Source organism: Gossypium hirsutum, chromosome A06, assembly GCF_007990345.1.
Source record: "Gossypium hirsutum isolate 1008001.06 chromosome A06, Gossypium_hirsutum_v2.1, whole genome shotgun sequence".
NCBI classification, from domain to species: Eukaryota; Viridiplantae; Streptophyta; class Magnoliopsida; order Malvales; family Malvaceae; genus Gossypium; species Gossypium hirsutum.
The window spans coordinates 114,316,227-114,337,585 of NC_053429.1; positions in this window are offsets into that span (position 1 = coordinate 114,316,227).

Sequence of the window (21,359 nt, forward strand, 5' to 3'; positions counted from 1 at the left end):
CATAGCACCACATTCACCCTAGATAGAATGTGCTTGATACATTCTACAGTCAAGGGCCAAAAATTGATGTGGGCGCAATACTTCACCAAGAAATAGTTTATTGTGCCGTAAGGAAGACTGAGATCTTAGTTTTCCCATCACTGGTGATGTTATTGTGCCAACAATAAGGAATCGTACCCCGTACTGGTGAGGAAATCGTGGAAAATAAGGGTCCAATCAATGAAGCCTCTGTAGAAAGAATGACTCAAGGCAAGGACATGCCGATATTGAAGGAGGCAAAGACCAGCAAGACAAGAAAGGGTAAAGCTAAAATTGACAGCAAAAGAACAAACATGAATGCAAAAACATCTTTATGGCCTAAACTGAAGGATGTGGAAAAAATGGTAAATTCTATCAACAATAGGTAGATCAAGCTTGTCAATATAGTAGAAGATATTGTGGCATCCCCATATCATTATGCAGGTCTCTGATATTGAGAAAGAAGAGGAACCCAGGGACATCGACGAATGCCTGCTAAAGATTGATAGCTTATTTGAGGATGGAAATTTTGCTGCTCAAGAGGACACTGTTGTTGAGAAAGAAGTTGGTGCTACAGAAGAGGAAATTCTTGCTAAAGAAGAAGAAGTTGTTGAAAATGAGAAAGAAAAATAAGGCGAAGAATTTTTTGAGAAGGCTGTCACCACACCCAAATCTGTGGGTGCAAATATTGAGAATTTGGAGCAAATTGGAGCGAGACCTGCAGAAGTTGCTGAGATCACTAGTGAGGAGTAATGCAATTCATGGGCAATAGTGGTATACACTAGACCACTCCAAGTGGCCTTTCCTACACAAACAACAGTCGATGATACCGAGGTTGAGCTAGAAACTGAGGAGCAATTCGACGATCGCTCAAAGCCCAAAGAAAAGAAAATGAAGCATTCCAAGGATAAAAATTGAAAGAAGAAAAAGAAGAAAAGGAGGAGAAAGAAACATCATGCAGCCATATCGACGGCTACGGATATCTGATTTAGTTTGTTTTAAGCTTTAGTTATAGTATTCATGCATTGCATGTAGCTGTAGGTTTATTTTGATAAGTATACATTATCATTGCATTTTCATTGTCATTACATTTTCATGTTAGTGCATTGGGGACAATGCAAACTTTAAGTTTGGGGGAATGCACATGGGGCTTGGAAATGTACCTACATTTTAATTTTTTTGTTTTGGGAAATGAAGTATGCAAGGTTTAATTAATGAAAATTGTTCAAAAATTTTTGTAACATTTGATGTCTAATTCTTGAATCATGTGAATTATCAATGAACGAGTTAGATAAATTTGACAAAATATTATAGCTTTAATTCTTTGATGAATGGATTAAGTTGCATTAGTAATGATGACTGCTATCATTCTCTAAATCTTGAATGAATTTACTTTGTACAGCTTATATATGTATATATAGTTATAAAGTGTAGACACTCCAGAGTGGGTGTAGTATGGAATGTTAAAAAGGGAACACTCTTATACAAGCTTTAGAAAAATCAATTTGGCCAAAGGCTACCACTGTATAAGTGTGTGTTGGCGTAATTACGTACTCCTTAGGGGTTTGTTGCACCCTATCGTTACTTCTCAGGAACAAGGGTACAATAATGCAACGATATCCCTTATTCCAAAAAAAACAAAAAAATGTATATATACTTAGTATTATACAATAAATGTTGTAATGGTAGATAGAACTTAGGGTTTGAAGCATGATGCTAGTATTGATGAAGTTGCAACCTTATTCATTCATGTTTATGAATTGTCGGCGCAATATTCTTTCATCTAAATGTGATTCATCCATTAGGAAGTTAGAGGGTTCAAGTTGCTAAAATGATCATTTGCCTTAGTAAACTTTTTTGTAGCCTTGCTAGTTTCTATTTTACTTGAGGACAAGTAAAAACTCAAGTTTGAGGGTGTGATAGCACTAGAAAAAACATAGGTTTTCCCCTTACTTATTGGTTAAATTGTTCCCATTTAGTTATCCTTGGCATACATTTTAGTATTTTTAGTTTAGTAACTTGCATTTTATAACTCAGTGAATCCTAGCCTATTTTATCTTTAATTTTTTCTATCTTATTGTATTAATGTCATTGCATGAGTTAATTCCAGATTGCATCCAGAATTGTCGCTGCACCTGACAGATGTCTGCAGTGTCGCTGCATGGGTTAATTCCCAATTGCATCTAGAAATGTCGCCGCACCTGACAACTGTCAGGATAAGAACCAAAAATTGTGTGAGCTATCCGATCTAGTATAACTAACCTGTACAAACAAGGACAGGACAATTCTAGGGAAAGGACACCTGTACTGTGGAGAAGGACATAAAAGGTGGACATGAGAAGAAAAAGGAGCTCACGGCCATGGCAGCTTAAGCCTATTACGGGTGAGCCAACGTGAAAACCAAATGCAGATTAGCTCCTAACGAAGAGACCAAAGTGTGCGACAAGAGGTACAAGAAAGATTCAATCGAGTTGTCTAGGGATACTATTCTTCATTCAATTCTTTCTTCTTTCTTTTTAAATGCTGGTGATTACTCTCTAAGTTCTGATTGTATGGAAGTACTGATGAATTCTTGGTGAAATGTTATCTTATTTAATCTTGCTTTTATTATTTAATCTTGGGGTTGAATGTTTTTTTTTACACTGAAATGTTATTGCAGTCATTGACACTAGAAAGTGCAGTGGCAGTTTGAGCCAACAAGCATTACAACGGAAGTTGAGTAAGGATTAGAGGAATTCAGTCCACTTGTTCTTAATAGTGCCATACTACCATCATTGGAAGGTGAGGTTAATATGCATGGTTAAGTCTGAGATTAAATAAAGGAGTAACACTAAGTAAGATATATATTGAATTTTATTGCATCGACAATCACCTATACTTTTATACCTTGCGAGCACTTAGTATTCTGCTAAAGATTCATGTTCATCATATTTTATTTTATTCTTTTTAAAGTTATTGCATCGGCAACTATCCTCACAATTTATCTCGTTTATATCCAGTTATTGCACCGACATTAATAAACAAAAGACTAGGATTCTCTTAAATGATTTTGGATGTTTCATTATTAGTATAAGTCTTGATTTTTAAGTTGATCTGAGTTACGATCTTATTAGTATTCTGATTATTACTAGAATCAGTATGAGAATCCACCAAATGAAAGATCAATTGGTAAAAGTATCTGCCTAAAATTATATCTATAAGAACGCTATTCTGGGTAAAGTATTTAGTATATGTCTGAGTGAGAATCTGTCGAGGGAGGTTCTATTTGGATATTCTTCTGAGGAGTACATTCGCTTTCCAAGTAAGGAGATAAGGTTTTTATTGAGTATTAAAGATCGGAATTAGTTTCAAGAGTGACTTGTGAATAGATTAATCAGGCATGTAAATTGATGAATATGTATACATCATTATATGAAGTACCTGCCAAAGACAAAGATAAAATAAAAAACTTCCAAGATGAGGAAATCAGCTAGAAATGCTTCAAGGTAATCTGGAATTAAAGCTAGCTAAGCTCAGATTTCCAATCTGATTTCATTAGGTACAAATCTAGTTTCGACTCACTTGGAACTGTAGTGTTCGAGTTCAATTTAGGATTTACGATTTGGACAATTTTCAGGTGTGTGTTTTATTCAAGTACTTTGTGAGATAGTGATAATTTTGATTAAGGCATTTATATGATAATTTCAATGTTATTATAAATATAATTTAGTAGCAAAATAACATGGTGAGTGATTATGTGGATTTAAGGCATGATTTTAACTTAAATATTTTTTATATGTTATGTTATATGTTGCTAATATGTAATTTTGTTCTAATTCTCACGGCATGTGACATCATGGCATGTTTGTTTACTATGAACTGTTCACATTAAAAATTTGAAATGTCCGTTCTGTAAAGCATGGATTACAATGGCTATCGATTTCTGATTTGTATGTGATTGCATGTTTAACATGCTTACTATTTTGATATTGAGTTTACATGTCATGTCACATTTCATGGGGTTGGGACTATATAGTAAGGAGGAAGATTTGACATTTTAATAATTTGCATTATTTGGTGGTTTAACCATACATTTGTTTTGGCAGCTTGATTGCGATTCTGGTTGTTTGACCACATATATCTGTTCTGACAGCTTGACTACAATTTTGGTGGCTTTAACCAAATATATTTGTTGGTGTGTTTGGGATGGATAAGTTCTGGGGACCTCCTTTTGGTGGGTAGCTGAGATGGGTAGGAATTTTGTTGAAAAAAAATCTACATATATGTTTTATAAAAATAATGCATTGTCATAATCATGCACATAAAAATCTACACAATTGAATATTATTATTTTCTGTGATATTTTTGTTTTCTTTATTATAGTTTATGTTAGCAAACTTGATATAAGACTCACACTAGGCTTACCAGCTCACTATTCTAATTTATTTAAAACTTTTCAGATAATACTTGTGGTTAGGACTTGGATGCAACATTTGGAGGAGATTCTCAGATCTATTTTAAATAAAGTATTTAAAACTCTTTTGGGTTTGTTTTAAACTTTGGACTTTGGATTGTTTTGAACATTTTAAACTGTGTTATGAGAATTTTGATATGATAATTTCAATGCATGCATAAAGTTTGGATCTCTAAATACGTTAACCATTGATTTTATAACTTAAATTGTTTTATCTTTTTAAATAAATCTAAATAAAAATATTTTAAAATTATTATTTAATCCACTGTGAACTTTTGAAAATAGAATATTTGCAAAATAACATTTTAAATTTTGTAATGCAAGTTTTCTTATCTAAACTAATACAAGTATTAACTAGAACTATTTTGAGAATTTACTTAAATTAAACATATTTTATTAAGGACTTTCATTAACAATATTTCTATAAAAAATAATAATAATGTTTTTCAGAAAGATGATTTAAACACATTTGATTTTCTTTTAATTCTTTTATATAGGATTGATGTAGCTTTCGAAATTTGGTCATAACATCTAGGTTGGGTTTGGGGGGTTACAATAACCTAAGTTTATTGATTTATGATCATGAACAATCTTCTTTGAGTTAGCTAATTTACAATCACAACTCCAAATAGCTTGCTGATTTACAATCACAACCTAAGTTCATTGATTTACGATCATGAACAATCTTTCCTAAGTTAGTTGGTTTATGATCGCAACTCCAAACAGCTCGTTGACTTATGATCACAACTGATATTATTAAGACTTGTTGATTTAAGATCACAGCCTAAGTTCATTGATTTACGATCATGAATAGTCTTCTCTGAGTTAGCTGATTTACTATTGCAACTCCAAACAACTTGCTAATTTATGATCACAACCGATATTATTAAAGCTCGTTGATTTACTATCATGAATAATCTTTTTTTAGTTAGTTGACTTACGATCGCAACCCTAAACAATTTGCTGATTTATAATCACAACTGATATTATTAATGCTCACAGATTTACGATCACAACCTAAGTTTACTAATTTACAATCATGAAAAATTTTGTCGAGTTAGCATATTTGCGATCACAACTTAGGTACGTTGGTTTCAAATTACGGTTAAGTTTAATAATTTAATTTTTCCAAATCACCATTGAAGTTATACTTGTTTAAGTCATTTGTGATGACAATTTAATTAGGTTGTTTACCCAAACAAGGTTACAGCCAATCACCAAAGAGTTTCAGCACTAAATAAACATAGTTTTTTCATTTCAAATGTAAGACAACAAGTACAATGAATACAAGGAAATCAAGAGTTGGCACAAGTGTTATTGGGATCAGTGAGGTCCTTTTCTTTTTTTTTTCTTCTTCCACTTATTCCTTATTGTTTCCTTCATGATTGATAGTTGGAGCAATACTAGTTTTAGCAAGAGTATCGGCAAAATAAAGCCTACTAGAATTTTTTCCGCTCTTCAACAAACTCCTCCCAAGCAGCTCCAAAAGGGAAACAAATATCATAATCCAAATGGGCACCTGTAAGATGACTTAGAGCATTGAAATTTGCCCTGCAAGCATCAAAGGAACTATCAACCACTTAGGCGTGCAACAGTAAGTTTGATTTCAAATCTGTTAGATAATCTTGAAAGCTTAGCATTGTATCAAACTTATATTTTTCTAGGGCTTCTTCATGATTCTTCTCCAGATTAGCCATGGCAAGTTTATTCTGCACACTCATGGCTTTCATGGTCTTTTCCAAAACAATCTTCTCAGCTCGTATCCCTCTAACCTATTTATGTAATTTTTCGTTGGCTTTTTTAGAGAGAGTGAGGTGATCCTCTAGCCTTTTATTTTGATTCACCAATTTCCTATTTTCTTCATCCAATTGTTTATACAATTCACGAGCCCTCTCCAGAGCCCCCATGGTGGATGGGTAGGCATTTTTAGACTCCATCTTTTTCATATCCTCTTCACCAGAATCTTCAACGAATCACATGCTAATCATTCCTGTAACACTCCAAATCCAGCCTAAATGTTATGGCCAAATCTCGAAAGTTACATTAACAACGTTCAAAAATCATTTACTTATTAAAAGGTAACTACGTTCTAGTTATTTTTATGAAAACTTCAAAATCTAAATACTGAGTGATTTTGTTTTTAAAAAATGCTTATTAAAACATGATTATTTGAAACAGACGATATTTTATCGTAATGTCGTTTTAAGTTATTTAAAACAAGGAATTTATAATTTAATTATTTCTTAAAATGGTTTGGGTAAAACTCTTTTGCAGCGGACTTTCAAAAATACTTAGAAAATCACGAGCTATAATTTTGTTTAAACCCAAGTAAAATTGTAAATAATTTAAATAAACTCGATCGTTTAAAATACTTGAAATCTCATAAGTTTGCATGCATGCATGCATGACAATTTTAAAGTTGAAAAATAAAGAAACACCTAAATAAAAATATCAAATGTCCAAAGTCCAAAGTCCAAAAATAACATCCCAATAGTTTATTAAGTCATTATTAAAAACCATCCGAGAGGCTCCACTAATGCTGAATCCAAACCCTAAGTCCATGTAATACTTGAAAGGTTATGAAACTAAAGGAGTGAGCTTTTAAAGCCTAGTGTGAGTCTTTTAACAAATAAATAACAATAAACATACAATCATTATACAAGATAGTCAATTCACTTTATGCATATGATCATGGAAATGTGATTTTATAGAACGATTATGTGTATTTATTTTAAAACATCCTACTTATCTCCGCTACACTCCAAAATTGAGCTCTTCAGAACTCGTCCATCCAAACACTCCAATTTGTAGACAAGCCACCCGTAATGCTGACATTGTTGCTAGTAATGTGGTCAACCCAATAGTATTGTAGATAAACTACCAATAATGCAGAAAAGCTATTAGTGTAACACCCCAAACCCGAGACCGTCACCGGAGTCGAATACGAGGTGTTGACAGACTTTTAAAAATTTTTCCAGACACTGCCCAGTCTGAGTACTAGTCGCTTCAAAAATCATATCTTGAGTTTCACAACTCGAAAATCAGTTTTGTGATTTTTCCCTGAAACTAGACTCATGTCCCCACCTATATATTTTTTTCTAGAATTTTTGGTCGGGCCCATTAGTACAGTTTATTAGTCAAAGTCTCTCATGTTACAGGGGTCGACTACACTGACCTTTTCCCATTACGACTGGGATATCTCTCTGCACAGGGCTTCAATACTAATGCCGTTTGTTTCTATGGAAACTAGACTCAGAGAGGAATCCATACATATATGGTATGACCCCTAATTATCTCTGGTCAATTTATAGTGAATTTCCAAAGGCGGAACAGTGAATCCAGAAACTGTTCTGGCCCTGTTCCACAAGAACCCGAATATCTCTTTCTGTACTGTTCCTATAATTGTTTCGTTACTTCCATATAAAAGTAGATTCATCAAGGTTCGATTACATAATTTATTCACTATTTAATTCCACTCCTACGAATTTATGTGATTTTTCAATTCTACACCACTGTTGCTGTCAAAATCTGTTTTCAAGATAAACTTTACCTATTTTGTGGTTACCATGGACCAACTAGGGTTTTGCCATACATAGGTCCACATGTGATCATATTTAGCCATTCCAATGGCTGATCATTAGCCCAACACTTCCATTTCAATCCATAGTCACATCGTGAAACCATATATATACATACATAAACACAAATGGTCTAATGCCATACTCCACATCTACAAGCCATTTTCGCATGGCTTTACACACATACATCACAAAAGAACTTAAACAACAGGGGGTAGTCCTATACATGCCATATCCAGAGTTCAACTAAAAGAGTACCAAAAGAGCTTGATAGTGTAGATGACTTCGACTTCGCTGATCCCGAATCCGATAGCTAACGAACAAAATCTATAAAACAGAGAGCCAAAGCAACCGGGTAAGCATTTTAAGCTTAGTAAGTCTCAAGTAATGAAATCGGCTTTGACTACAGTATTACATTCACATAGCTAACTAAATCACTTTATTAACACACATTCTCATAATCATACTTACTTCACACTCCATCAACATATATACACAAAGTATCAACCTTTCTAAAAGCCGAAAATTCGTTAGCCGATCGCACGAATACTATTTAAAACGAATCGACTTTTCCAATGCACATGCAACACACCTTATCGTTCGGGTTGGTCGAGCATATTTATTGAATTAGTTATAGCACAAAACGCTCACATTCAAACCCAAGTTTCTTCGGTATTTAACCGAATACAACCGCAAACACCTTTGCCTTCGGGTCTTAACCCGGACATACCAACTTGCATAATTGCCTTCGGGTCTTAGCCCGGATATATCATCTCGCATAATTGCCTTCGGGTCATAGCCCGGACATATTAACTCGCATAATTGCCTTCGGGTCTTAGCCCGGATATATCAACTCGCATAATTGCCTTCGGGTCTTAGCCCGGATATATTAACTCGCATAATTGCCTTCGGGTCTTAGCCCGGACATATTAACTCGCATAATTGCCTTCGGGTCTTAGCCCGGATATATCAACTCGCATAATTGCCTTCGGGTCTTAGCCCGGATATATTAACTCGCATAATTGCCTTCGGGTCTTAGCCCGGATATATCAACTCGCATAATTGCCTTCGGGTCTTAGCCCGGATATATTTCAAATGCTCATGCACACATATATCAATAATCATAACACATCCATTTCATTTCTTCGTTACTAAGGCTCAAACACAAAACATTTATTAAACCTTTCAAATTTCGGCTCAGTAGCCGCACACAAAGAGCATAATTTCAATTGGCTTTATAACATAGTCTCTAAGCACATTCGACTATCCGTCATAGTATGACTATTCATTTCAATATAATTCAAGTAGGATCATTACTCGAAGACTTACCTCAAATGTCGTCGAACGACTTCAACGGCTATTCAATTACTTTTTCCTTCCCTTTATCGGATCTAGTTCCCCCTTGCTCTTGAGCTTAAGTTCAACAAAATTTAAAATAGTCATTAATCGACTATTCAAGTATTACTTTCAGAATAATATTATATATATTGATCCGACTTTCACACACATAGATTATAGCAAGCTTTATATTAATCAATAAATAATTCATCGGCAAACTTTCATTAATGTTTACAACAAAATCACATATTCACTACGAGCTGTTTTCCTGAGCAGTAGTTACTAAATTACTTATAACTGGAGCTACTAAACTCCAAATCACTTGCCGTTAATTTTCCCTGAATATAGACTCGTATATCTTCCATCCATAAAATTTTCATAATTTTAGGCTTGGCCAATCAATACCAGATTTTTCTTAAAGTTTCCCCTATTTCACTGGTTGACTATTCTGACCACTCTTCACTACGAATCCAATTTCTCACTTTACAGAATTCCAAATGTGTTGTATTTGATCTCATTTGAAACTAGACTCATTAAGGAGTCTAAGCATATAAATTTTATCTTATAATCATTTTTGTACAATTTATAATGATTTTCTAAAACAGAACAGGGAATCCAGCAGTCATTTTGACTCAGCCCCACAATACTTCAAATATCTCAAGATCGGTAACTCTTTTGTTTTTATAGTTTCCTTTGTAAGAAAATAGACTCTTCAAGCTTTAATGACATAATTCACTCAGCTTCTAATTCAACTCCTACAATTTATGGCGATTTTCCAAAATCACCTTACTGCTGCTGTCCCCAAACAGATTATTACCAAATCAAATACTAACATTAGCATTTCACCTTAATAGCTAGCTTACCAAGCCTTGATTTAACATATAATTCACACATATCACATTCAGCTATATATATATACATTCTAAATCCCTCTCTTAACACATAATCTACTAACTTGAAAATTATTTTCTAACAAATTTTAACTTACACTAAAGCCGAGTGTTACTCAAGCTTTAAGCTCATGTTCTTTCATTATTAAGCAAGTGTTATAACACAAGGATTCATGGCCGAAACCTATGCATAACATTATTCAAGATTTAAACTCTTAAATGTCATTAGCAAATAAAGCCATACACACACAACTTATAAGTAAATTCCATCCTTGCAAAGCCTATAGTTCACTCGGCCACTCAACCCACAACCTATCGAAACTTCAATTCAAACTCATTAGCCGAACATACATATACTTATAATAAGCACATATGACATCTTCTTCAAGACACATTCGGCTATGGCATAATTTCCTTATAAAACCCAATTAATCAATCCACCTTAACCGAAACTTAACTCATACAAAACCTATCTTCAAACCATAAAATAGGTAGAAGTTAAACTAATCATCCAAATGGTGCATAAGTTTTCCAAGAATGACATTGAACTTACCTTACTTTAGGTATCCACCTTAGCCGAATTTTCTTCCCCAAAGGCTTTTCTTCCTCTTCTTTCTCTAGTTACGGCAATGGAGGAGAAAACATAGGCTAACTTTGGTTTTTCCTCCCACTAACTTGTATTTTATTAACCTTATTCATTATTTCATTTTGTAACATAAACTATTAGCATAAAATAGTTATAATATTATTTACTCCATAACATGGCCGGCCACCATATTTAACTTGGGTAAATTGACATGCAAAACCACTCCTTTCAATGCATGTACTATTAGACCATTGTAAATTAGCCTCTCACTTTCCAACAAAGTTTCATATAAGTCCATATAAAAAAAGATTCACATAAAGATGATCAAATTAATGCATGAAACTTTCACACATGCAATTACTCACATCATAAACACAGAATATAATTTTTAATTATTTATAAGACTCGGTTTCGTGGTCCCGAAACCACTTTTCGACTAGGGTCAACTTTGGGCCGTCACAACTCTCCCCCACTTAAGAAATTTTCGTCCCCGAAAATCTTACCGGTAAATAGGTTTGGGTATCGTTCTTTCATTGAGCTCTCGGTCTCCCAAGTAGCTTCCTCGATCCCGTGTTTGAGCCATAACACCTTTACTAGCGGAACTCTTTTGTTTCGCAACTCCTTTACTTCACGAGCTAGGATACGCATCGGTTCTTCTTCATAGCTCATGTCGACTTGAATTCCAACCTCCGATGGGCTAATTATGTGCGATGGATCAGATCGATAGCGTCGAAGCATCGAAACATGAAAGACGTCATGAATCTTTTCAAGCTCCGGGGGCAAAATCAATCTATACGCAACCGGGCCAACTCGTTCGGAGATTTCGTACGGCCCAATGAATCTTGGGCTCAACTTGCCCTTACGGCCGAACCTGAGTATCTTTTTCCAAGGTGAAACCTTAAGGAACACTTTGTCTCCCACCTGATACTCGATGTCTTTTCGTTTCAAATCTGCGTACGATTTCTGACGATCCGTGGCTATCTTCAGACTTTCACGGATTACCTTTACTTTCTGTTCAGCATCTCTAATCAAATCAACTCCGAAAATTTTACTTTCACCGAGCTCGGTCCAAAACAATGGTGTACGGCATTTACGACCGTACAAAGCCTCGTAGGGTGCCATCTTAATACTTGATTGAAAACTATTGTTGTAAGCGAATTCAATCAAAGGTAAGTACCGTTCCCATGAACTACTGAACTCGAGGATGCAACATCTCAACATATCCTCAAGTATCTGAATTATCCGCTCGGATTGACCATCTGTTTGTGGATGAAAAGCGGTGCTAAAATGCAGCTTGGTACCCAAAGCTTCTTGCAATTTCTTCCAAAATCGCGAGGTGAATCTCGGATCTCTATCCGACACAATAGAAATCGGTACCCCGTGTAATCTCACAATCTGAGAAACATACAATTCAGCTAGTTTATCCAATGAAAAATCCGTACGCACGGGGATAAAGTGAGCCGACTTAGTTAGTCTATCGACAACAACCCATATCGCATCCTTCTTACTTGCTGACAAGGGCAGTCCGGACACAAAGTCCATTGTGACTCGATCCCATTTCCACTCGGGTATCATGATCGGCTGGAGTAATCCTGAAGGCACTTGATGTTCCGCTTTCACTTGTTGACATATTAAACATCTCGAAACAAAGTCGGAGATGTCCCGTTTCATACCATGCCACCAAAATTGACGTTTCAAATCGTTGTACATTTTCGTACTCCCCGGGTGAATTGACATTCGGCTACAATGGGCTTCGTTCAGAATCATCGAAATGAGTTCCGAATTCCTTGGAACACACAACCGATTTCTGAACCTCAAACAATTATCGTCGTCAATTTGAAACTCTGATCCCTCGTTCGGAAAACACTCAGCCCGTTTTGCAACCAATTCATCATCGACTTTCTGAGCTTCACGAATTTGGTGAGTCAATAATGGTTTAGCTTTTAATTCAGCTACTAACACATTGTCTGGTAGAACAGACAAATGCACGTTCATCGCTCGCAAAGCAAACAATGACTTCCGGCTTAAGGCGTCCGCAACCACGTTAGCCTTTCCCGGGTGGTAATCAATGACAAGCTCGTAATCTTTCAATAACTCAAGCCAACGTCTTTGTCGCAGATTCAAGTCTCGTTGAGTCATCAAATATTTGAGACTTTTGTGGTCCGAAAATACATGGCACTTCTCACCAAACAGATAATGTCGCCATATTTTTAAAGCAAATACGATGGCAGCTAGTTCGAGATCATGGGTCGGATAATTCCTCTCGTGTGGCTTCAATTGTCTCGACGCATAGGCCACGACTCGACCTTCTTGCATCAATACGCAACCCAACCCAAGTAGGGATGCGTCACTATAGATGACAAACTCTTTACCCGATTCGGGTTGCACCAAAATTGGAGCTTCAGTCAAATGAGTTTTCAGTTGGTCGAAACTTTTCTGACATTTCTCCGTCCACTCGAACTTAACATCCTTTTGAAGTAGCTTCGTCATTGGTGTGGCTATCATCGAGAAACCTTTCACAAATCGTCGGTAATAACCGGCGAGCCCCAAAAAGCTCCGAACTTCAGTAACATTTCTCGGAGGTTTCCAGTCAAGTATGGCTGAAATTTTGTTCGGGTCAACTCGAATACCCGACGCGGATACCACATGACCCAAGAAGCTAACCTCTCTTAACCAGAACTCACACTTACTGAACTTAGCATATAACTGCTTATCCCGTAAAATTTGCAACACTAGTCTCAGGTGCTCAGCATGTTCGGTCTCATCTCTTGAATAGACCAAGATGTCATCAATGAACACAACTACGAACCGATCCAAATATGGTCTGAAGATCCGATTCATCAAATCCATAAATACTGCCGGGGCATTAGTGAGCCCAAAAGGCATCACTAAGAATTCGTAGTGACCGTACCTCGTTCTGAAAGCAGTTTTGGGTACGTCAGAATCTCGAATCCGCAACTGATAATAACCCGATCTCAAATCTATTTTTGAGAACACTGAGGCCCCCTTTAGTTGATCAAACAAATCATCGATACGCGGTAGTGGGTATTTATTCTTTATCGTCACTTTATTCAGTTGACGATAGTCAATGCACAACCTCATGGTTCCGTCCTTCTTTTTCACGAACAATACTGGTGCACCCCAAGGTGAGAAACTTGGCCGAGCGAAACCTCTATCCGTCAATTCTTGCAGCTGAGCTTTCAACTCTTTTAACTCAGTTGGTGCCATACGATACGGAGCTATCGAAATCGGCGTAGTCCCAGGTATAAGCTCAATACCAAACTCTATCTCCCGAACAGGTGGTAAACCCGGCAATTCTTCAGGAAAAACATCCGGGTATTCACAAACCACCGGCACAGATTCAGGTTTCTTTTCTAGTTCTTGGTCATCCAGTACATACGCAAGGTATGCTTCGCACCCTTTTCTCACATATTTCTGGGCCAACATTGAGGATATTACAGCGGGCAACCCATCCAAATCCGTAGACTCAACTCGGATTACTTCGTTATTTGCACACCTCAAATCAATAGTCTTACTTTTGCAATTCACAACCGCATCATGCACGGTCAACCAATCCAACCCAAGGATAACATCAAATTCATCAAACGGCAAAAGCATCAAGTCCGCTGGAAAACAGGAACCTCGAATTGCTAGGGGACATTTCTTACACACTTTGTCGACAAGCACGTAACGACCCAAGGGATTTGACACCCGAATTACAAACTCAGTAGACTCAATAGGTAAAGTCTTACTGGATGCTAAGGTTTCACATATGTACGAATGAGTAGAACCGGGGTCAATCAAAGCAATTACATTAGTATCAAAGAGAGTAAAAGTACCGGTAATAACATCAGGCGAAGAAGCATCCTCGCGGGCACGTATAGCATATGCTCTAGCAGGTGCACGAGCCTCGGATCTGGTCGTAGCATCTCTAGATCCTCTCTGACCACCACTAGCATTGCCCATATTTCTAGATGGTCTACCTCGAGCAGTGGTAGCACCCGGTTTCCCACTCTGATTTACATTCTGTTCGGACAGCCTCGGGCAATCTTTAATGAAGTGGTCCACTGATCCGCACTTGTAACAGGAGCGGTCATGGAATCTACAACTCCCCAAATGCCATTTACCGCAATGTCGACATTCCGTTCGGCCTCGACGTTCATTCCCAACACTGGCGACTGAAGTGCCTCGTGTACCCACAGGGGGTCGATCACGATCTCGTCTAAAAAGGCCCGAAGTGCTTTTAGACCGGCCCACATCATCTCGAAATTTCTTCGATGCCTGTTGATGAGACTTTCCCGAGAATCTTTTACGAAACTCCCCGGTTCCCACATCAACTTTTTGTTTTTCCTTTCTAAGCTCTTCGGCTTTACAAGCTCGCTCGACAAGTACTACGAACTCTCGTATCTCAAGAATGCCAACGAACATTTTTATATCTTCATTCAGCCCATCTTCGAAGCGTTTACACATAACAGCCTCGGACGAAACACATTCCCGAGCGTATCTACTAAGTCTAACAAATTTTCGCTCGTAATCAGTAACTGACATAGAACCTTGCTTAAGCTCAAGAAATTCCTTCCGTTTTTGATCAACAAATCTCTGACTGATATACTTTTTCCGAAACTCAGTTTGGAAAAACTCCCAAGTTACTTGCTCCCGGGGCATGACAGAAGTCAGAGTACTCCACCAATAGTAGGCAGAATCACGTAGCAAGGAGATAGCACACTTTAGACATTCATCAGGTGTACAAGATAGCTCATCGAGTACCCGGATAGTGTTGTCCAACCAAAATTCAGCTTGCTCGGCATCGTCGCTATCCGTAGCTTTAAATTCAGTAGCCCCATGTTTTCGGATTCGGTCAACTGGGGGCTTATTTGACCTTATTTGGTCAGTTACCGGAGGTATTGTAGGTGCGGGGGTGGTGTTTGTCGGGAATGGAGGTTGTGGAACAGCCGTATTAGTTCGAATGTATTGGTTGAACCAATCATTCATCACGCTATAGAAAGCTTGTCTAGCTTCATCGTTCGGGTTACTCGCATTAGGTTGAGAGTCCACCGGCGCTGTCCCTTGTGCGGGAGCAGGCGCTACACTCTCAAGATCATCAGCTACCGCTCGGTTGGGATCGGGATCCATTACTATAAATAAACACATTTGCAAATGTCAGAAATCACCACACTATCAATTAATCACATAAAATGGCATGTATAGCTAGACCCCAACACATTACGGTAGTCCTAGAATCGACTAAACCGTAGCTCTGATACCACTAAATTGTAACACCCCAAACCCGAGACCGTCACCGGAGTCGAATACGAGGTGTTGACAGACTTTTAAAAATTTTTCCAGACACTGCCCAGTCTGAGTACTAGTCGCTTCAAAAATCATATCTTGAGTTTCACAACTCGAAAATCAGTTTTGTGATTTTTCCCTGAAACTAGACTCATGTCCCCACCTATATATTTTTTTCTAGAATTTTTGGTCGGGCCCATTAGTACAGTTTATTAGTCAAAGTCTCTCATGTTACAGGGGTCGACTACACTGACCTTTTCCCATTACGACTGGGATATCTCTCTGCACAGGGCTTCAATACTAATGCCGTTTGTTTCTATGGAAACTAGACTCAGAGAGGAATCCATACATATATGGTATGACCCCTAATTATCTCTGGTCAATTTATAGTGAATTTCCAAAGGCGGAACAGTGAATCCAGAAACTGTTCTGGCCCTGTTCCACAAGAACCCGAATATCTCTTTCTGTACTGTTCCTATAATTGTTTCGTTACTTCCATATGAAAGTAGATTCATCAAGGTTCGATTACATAATTTATTCACTATTTAATTCCACTCCTACGAATTTATGTGATTTTTCAATTCTACACCACTGTTGCTGTCAAAATCTGTTTTCAAGATAAACTTTACCTATTTTGTGGTTACCATGGACCAACTAGGGTTTTGCCATACATAGGTCCACATGTGATCATATTTAGCCATTCCAATGGCTGATCATTAGCCCAACACTTCCATTTCAATCCATAGTCACATCGTGAAACCATATATATACATACATAAACACAAATGGTCTAATGCCATACTCCACATCTACAAGCCATTTTCGCATGGCTTTACACACATACATCACAAAAGAACTTAAACAACAGGGGGTAGTCCTATACATGCCATATCCAGAGTTCAACTAAAAGAGTACCAAAAGAGCTTGATAGTGTAGATGACTTCGACTTCGCTGATCCCGAATCCGATAGCTAACGAACAAAATCTATAAAACAGAGAGCCAAAGCAACCGGGTAAGCATTTTAAGCTTAGTAAGTCTCAAGTAATGAAATCGGCTTTGACTACAGTATTACATTCACATAGCTAACTAAATCACTTTATTAACACACATTCTCATAATCATACTTACTTCACACTCCATCAACATATATACACAAAGTATCAACCTTTCTAAAAGCCGAAAATTCGTTAGCCGATCGCACGAATACTATTTAAAACGAATCGACTTTTCCAATGCACATGCAACACACCTTATCGTTCGGGTTGGTCGAGCATATTTATTGAATTAGTTACAGCACAAAACGCTCACATTCAAACCCAAGTTTCTTCGGTATTTAACCGAATACAACCGCAAACACCTTTGCCTTCGGGTCTTAACCCGGACATACCAACTTGCATAATTGCCTTCGGGTCTTAGCCCGGATATATCATCTCGCATAATTGCCTTCGGGTCATAGCCCGGACATATTAACTCGCATAATTGCCTTCGGGTCTTAGCCCGGATATATCAACTCGCATAATTGCCTTCGGGTCTTAGCCCGGATATATTAACTCGCATAATTGCCTTCGGGTCTTAGCCCGGACATATTAACTCGCATAATTGCCTTCGGGTCTTAGCCCGGATATATCAACTCGCATAATTGCCTTCGGGTCTTAGCCCGGATATATTAACTCGCATAATTGCCTTCGGGTCTTAGCCCGGATATATCAACTCGCATAATTGCCTTCGGGTCTTAGCCCGGATATATTTCAAATGCTCATGCACACATATATCAATAATCATAACACATCCATTTCATTTCTTCGTTACTAAGGCTCAAACACAAAACATTTATTAAACCTTTCAAATTTCGGCTCAGTAGCCGCACACAAAGAGCATAATTTCAATTGGCTTTATAACATAGTCTCTAAGCACATTCGACTATCCGTCATAGTATGACTATTCATTTCAATATAATTCAAGTAGGATCATTACTCGAAGACTTACCTCAAATGTCGTCGAACGACTTCAACGGCTATTCAATTACTTTTTCCTTCCCTTTATCGGATCTAGTTCCCCTTGCTCTTGAGCTTAAGTTCAACAAAATTTAAAATAGTCATTAATCGACTATTCAAGTATTACTTTCAGAATAATATTATATATATTGATCCGACTTTCACACACATAGATTATAGCAAGCTTTATATTAATCAATAAATAATTCATCGGCAAACTTTCATTAATGTTTACAACAAAATCACATATTCACTACGAGCTGTTTTCCTGAGCAGTAGTTACTAAATTACTTATAACTGGAGCTACTAAACTCCAAATCACTTGCCGTTAATTTTCCCTGAATATAGACTCGTATATCTTCCATCCATAAAATTTTCATAATTTTAGGCTTGGCCAATCAATACCAGATTTTTCTTAAAGTTTCCCCTATTTCACTGGTTGACTATTCTGACCACTCTTCACTACGAATCCAATTTCTCACTTTACAGAATTCCAAATGTGTTGTATTTGATCTCATTTGAAACTAGACTCATTAAGGAGTCTAAGCATATAAATTTTATCTTATAATCATTTTTGTACAATTTATAATGATTTTCTAAAAACAGAACAGGGAATCCAGCAGTCATTTTGACTCAGCCCCACAATACTTCAAATATCTCAAGATCGGTAACTCTTTTGTTTTTATAGTTTCCTTTGTAAGAAAATAGACTCTTCAAGCTTTAATGACATAATTCACTCAGCTTCTAATTCAACTCCTACAATTTATGGCGATTTTCCAAAATCACCTTACTGCTGCTGTCCCCAAACAGATTATTACCAAATCAAATACTAACATTAGCATTTCACCTTAATAGCTAGCTTACCAAGCCTTGATTTAACATATAATTCACACATATCACATTCAGCTATATATATACATTCTAAATCCCTCTCTTAACACATAATCTACTAACTTGAAAATTATTTTCTAACAAATTTTAACTTACACTAAAGCCGAGTGTTACTCAAGCTTTAAGCTCATGTTCTTTCATTATTAAGCAAGTGTTATAACACAAGGATTCATGGCCGAAACCTATGCATAACATTATTCAAGATTTAAACTCTTAAATGTCATTAGCAAATAAAGCCATACACACACAACTTATAAGTAAATTCCATCCTTGCAAAGCCTATAGTTCACTCGGCCACTCAACCCACAACCTATCGAAACTTCAATTCAAACTCATTAGCCGAACATACATATACTTATAATAAGCACATATGACATCTTCTTCAAGACACATTCGGCTATGGCATAATTTCCTTATAAAACCCAATTAATCAATCCACCTTAACCGAAACTTAACTCATACAAAACCTATCTTCAAACCATAAAATAGGTAGAAGTTAAACTAATCATCCAAATGGTGCATAAGTTTTCCAAGAATGACATTGAACTTACCTTACTTTAGGTATCCACCTTAGCCGAATTTTCTTCCCCAAAGGCTTTTCTTCCTCTTCTTTCTCTAGTTACGGCAATGGAGGAGAAAACATAGGCTAACTTTGGTTTTTCCTCCCACTAACTTGTATTTTATTAACCTTATTCATTATTTCATTTTGTAACATAAACTATTAGCATAAATAGTTATAATATTATTTACTCCATAACATGGCCGGCCACCATATTTAACTTGGGTAAATTGACATGCAAAACCACTCCTTTCAATGCATGTACTATTAGACCATTGTAAATTAGCCTCTCACTTTCCAACAAAGTTTCATATAAGTCCATATAAAAAAAGATTCACATAAAGATGATCAAATTAATGCATGAAACTTTCACACATGCAATTACTCACATCATAAACACAGAATATAATTTTTAATTATTTATAAGGCTCGATTTCGTGGTCCCGAAACCACTTTTCGACTAGGGTCAACTTTGGGCCGTCACAATTAGATTTGCAGATAAGCTACCAGTAATATGGTCAAGCCACCAGTAGTGCAGACAAGGCTTCCTGTACTTCATCCTTACACATGTCCCTCCCTATGCATGTGATGTGGCCATAATAAACATATTTTCACTTGTTACAGAATAACACTTTAGGCATGTAGTTCATGCTCATCGAATCATTTAACACTTTAGTATCAAATAGGCATGTTTTGACATGCAAATCACATTTTATCACTATGTATCAAAACATCATATTTTAACAGTCATAGTAATCATATATGCCATAATACCACATATCATGAGAATGAGAACAACATGTTTTTCAAATCAGCAATAAACATAACCATACAACAGGCTTTCATAAAATAGTTAGTATGGAATCACTTACTTGTATAGTTTGTTTTGACAAATTTAATCTCCCATTTTAGAATACTTAAAGTATTCGTATAAAACATAAATCAAGTAATAATATTTAATTTAAGTATTTTTAATAACATTTATTTAACTTGTAATTAATCAATCCACTACCACTTACTTTAATTCTATTGAGTAAAAGGACTTGATGGATCGCCAGGATCATACGTTGAAGGAAGAACCGTATCTATAGAAGTTGATCAATAGAAATAGTGAGTCAAAAAGCATGATAATATTAAAATAATTCAAAGAATTTTTGAAAATAAAAGAAACAAGGTTTCCTTTACTATAGAGTGGTAGATAAAGAAAAACATGAAAAATTTATGAAAATTGCTAATTGTCGATTCCCCTGAAGTTTCTTCAATTATGAAAATTGCTAATTGTCGATTCCCCTGAAATTATGAAAATAAAAGAAACTTGTTGATTCCCCTGAAGTTTCTTCAATGACACAAATGTGCCTACATCACCAATAAGTCTATTATCAGTACCTACAATAATCATAAGGGTGTTCACGTTACCTTCTTAATCTCTAGTAGATTTAGAGGACCACGAACGAGGCTTCAATTTACAAAATATATAAAAATAATTCTTAGGCTCCTCCTTTTCCCCTAAAAGAATAAGTCCCAACTCATCAGTAGCTCTATGTGGCCACGTGAACTACACGGGTAAAACTGACACAGTATCTGCACCATTCTTGTCGTCAATTGGCTGCCATCCATTAGGACTCAAATCTATGAGGCACGGGCGAAACATATTTCTGGCTGTCAACACCTCCTTAAGCTTCAATGTGCAACCTTGACGAAGCCTATAAAATTGAGGCCACTCCACTTCAGATGGGATTTTTAGTCTTCGTAGGCATATACCC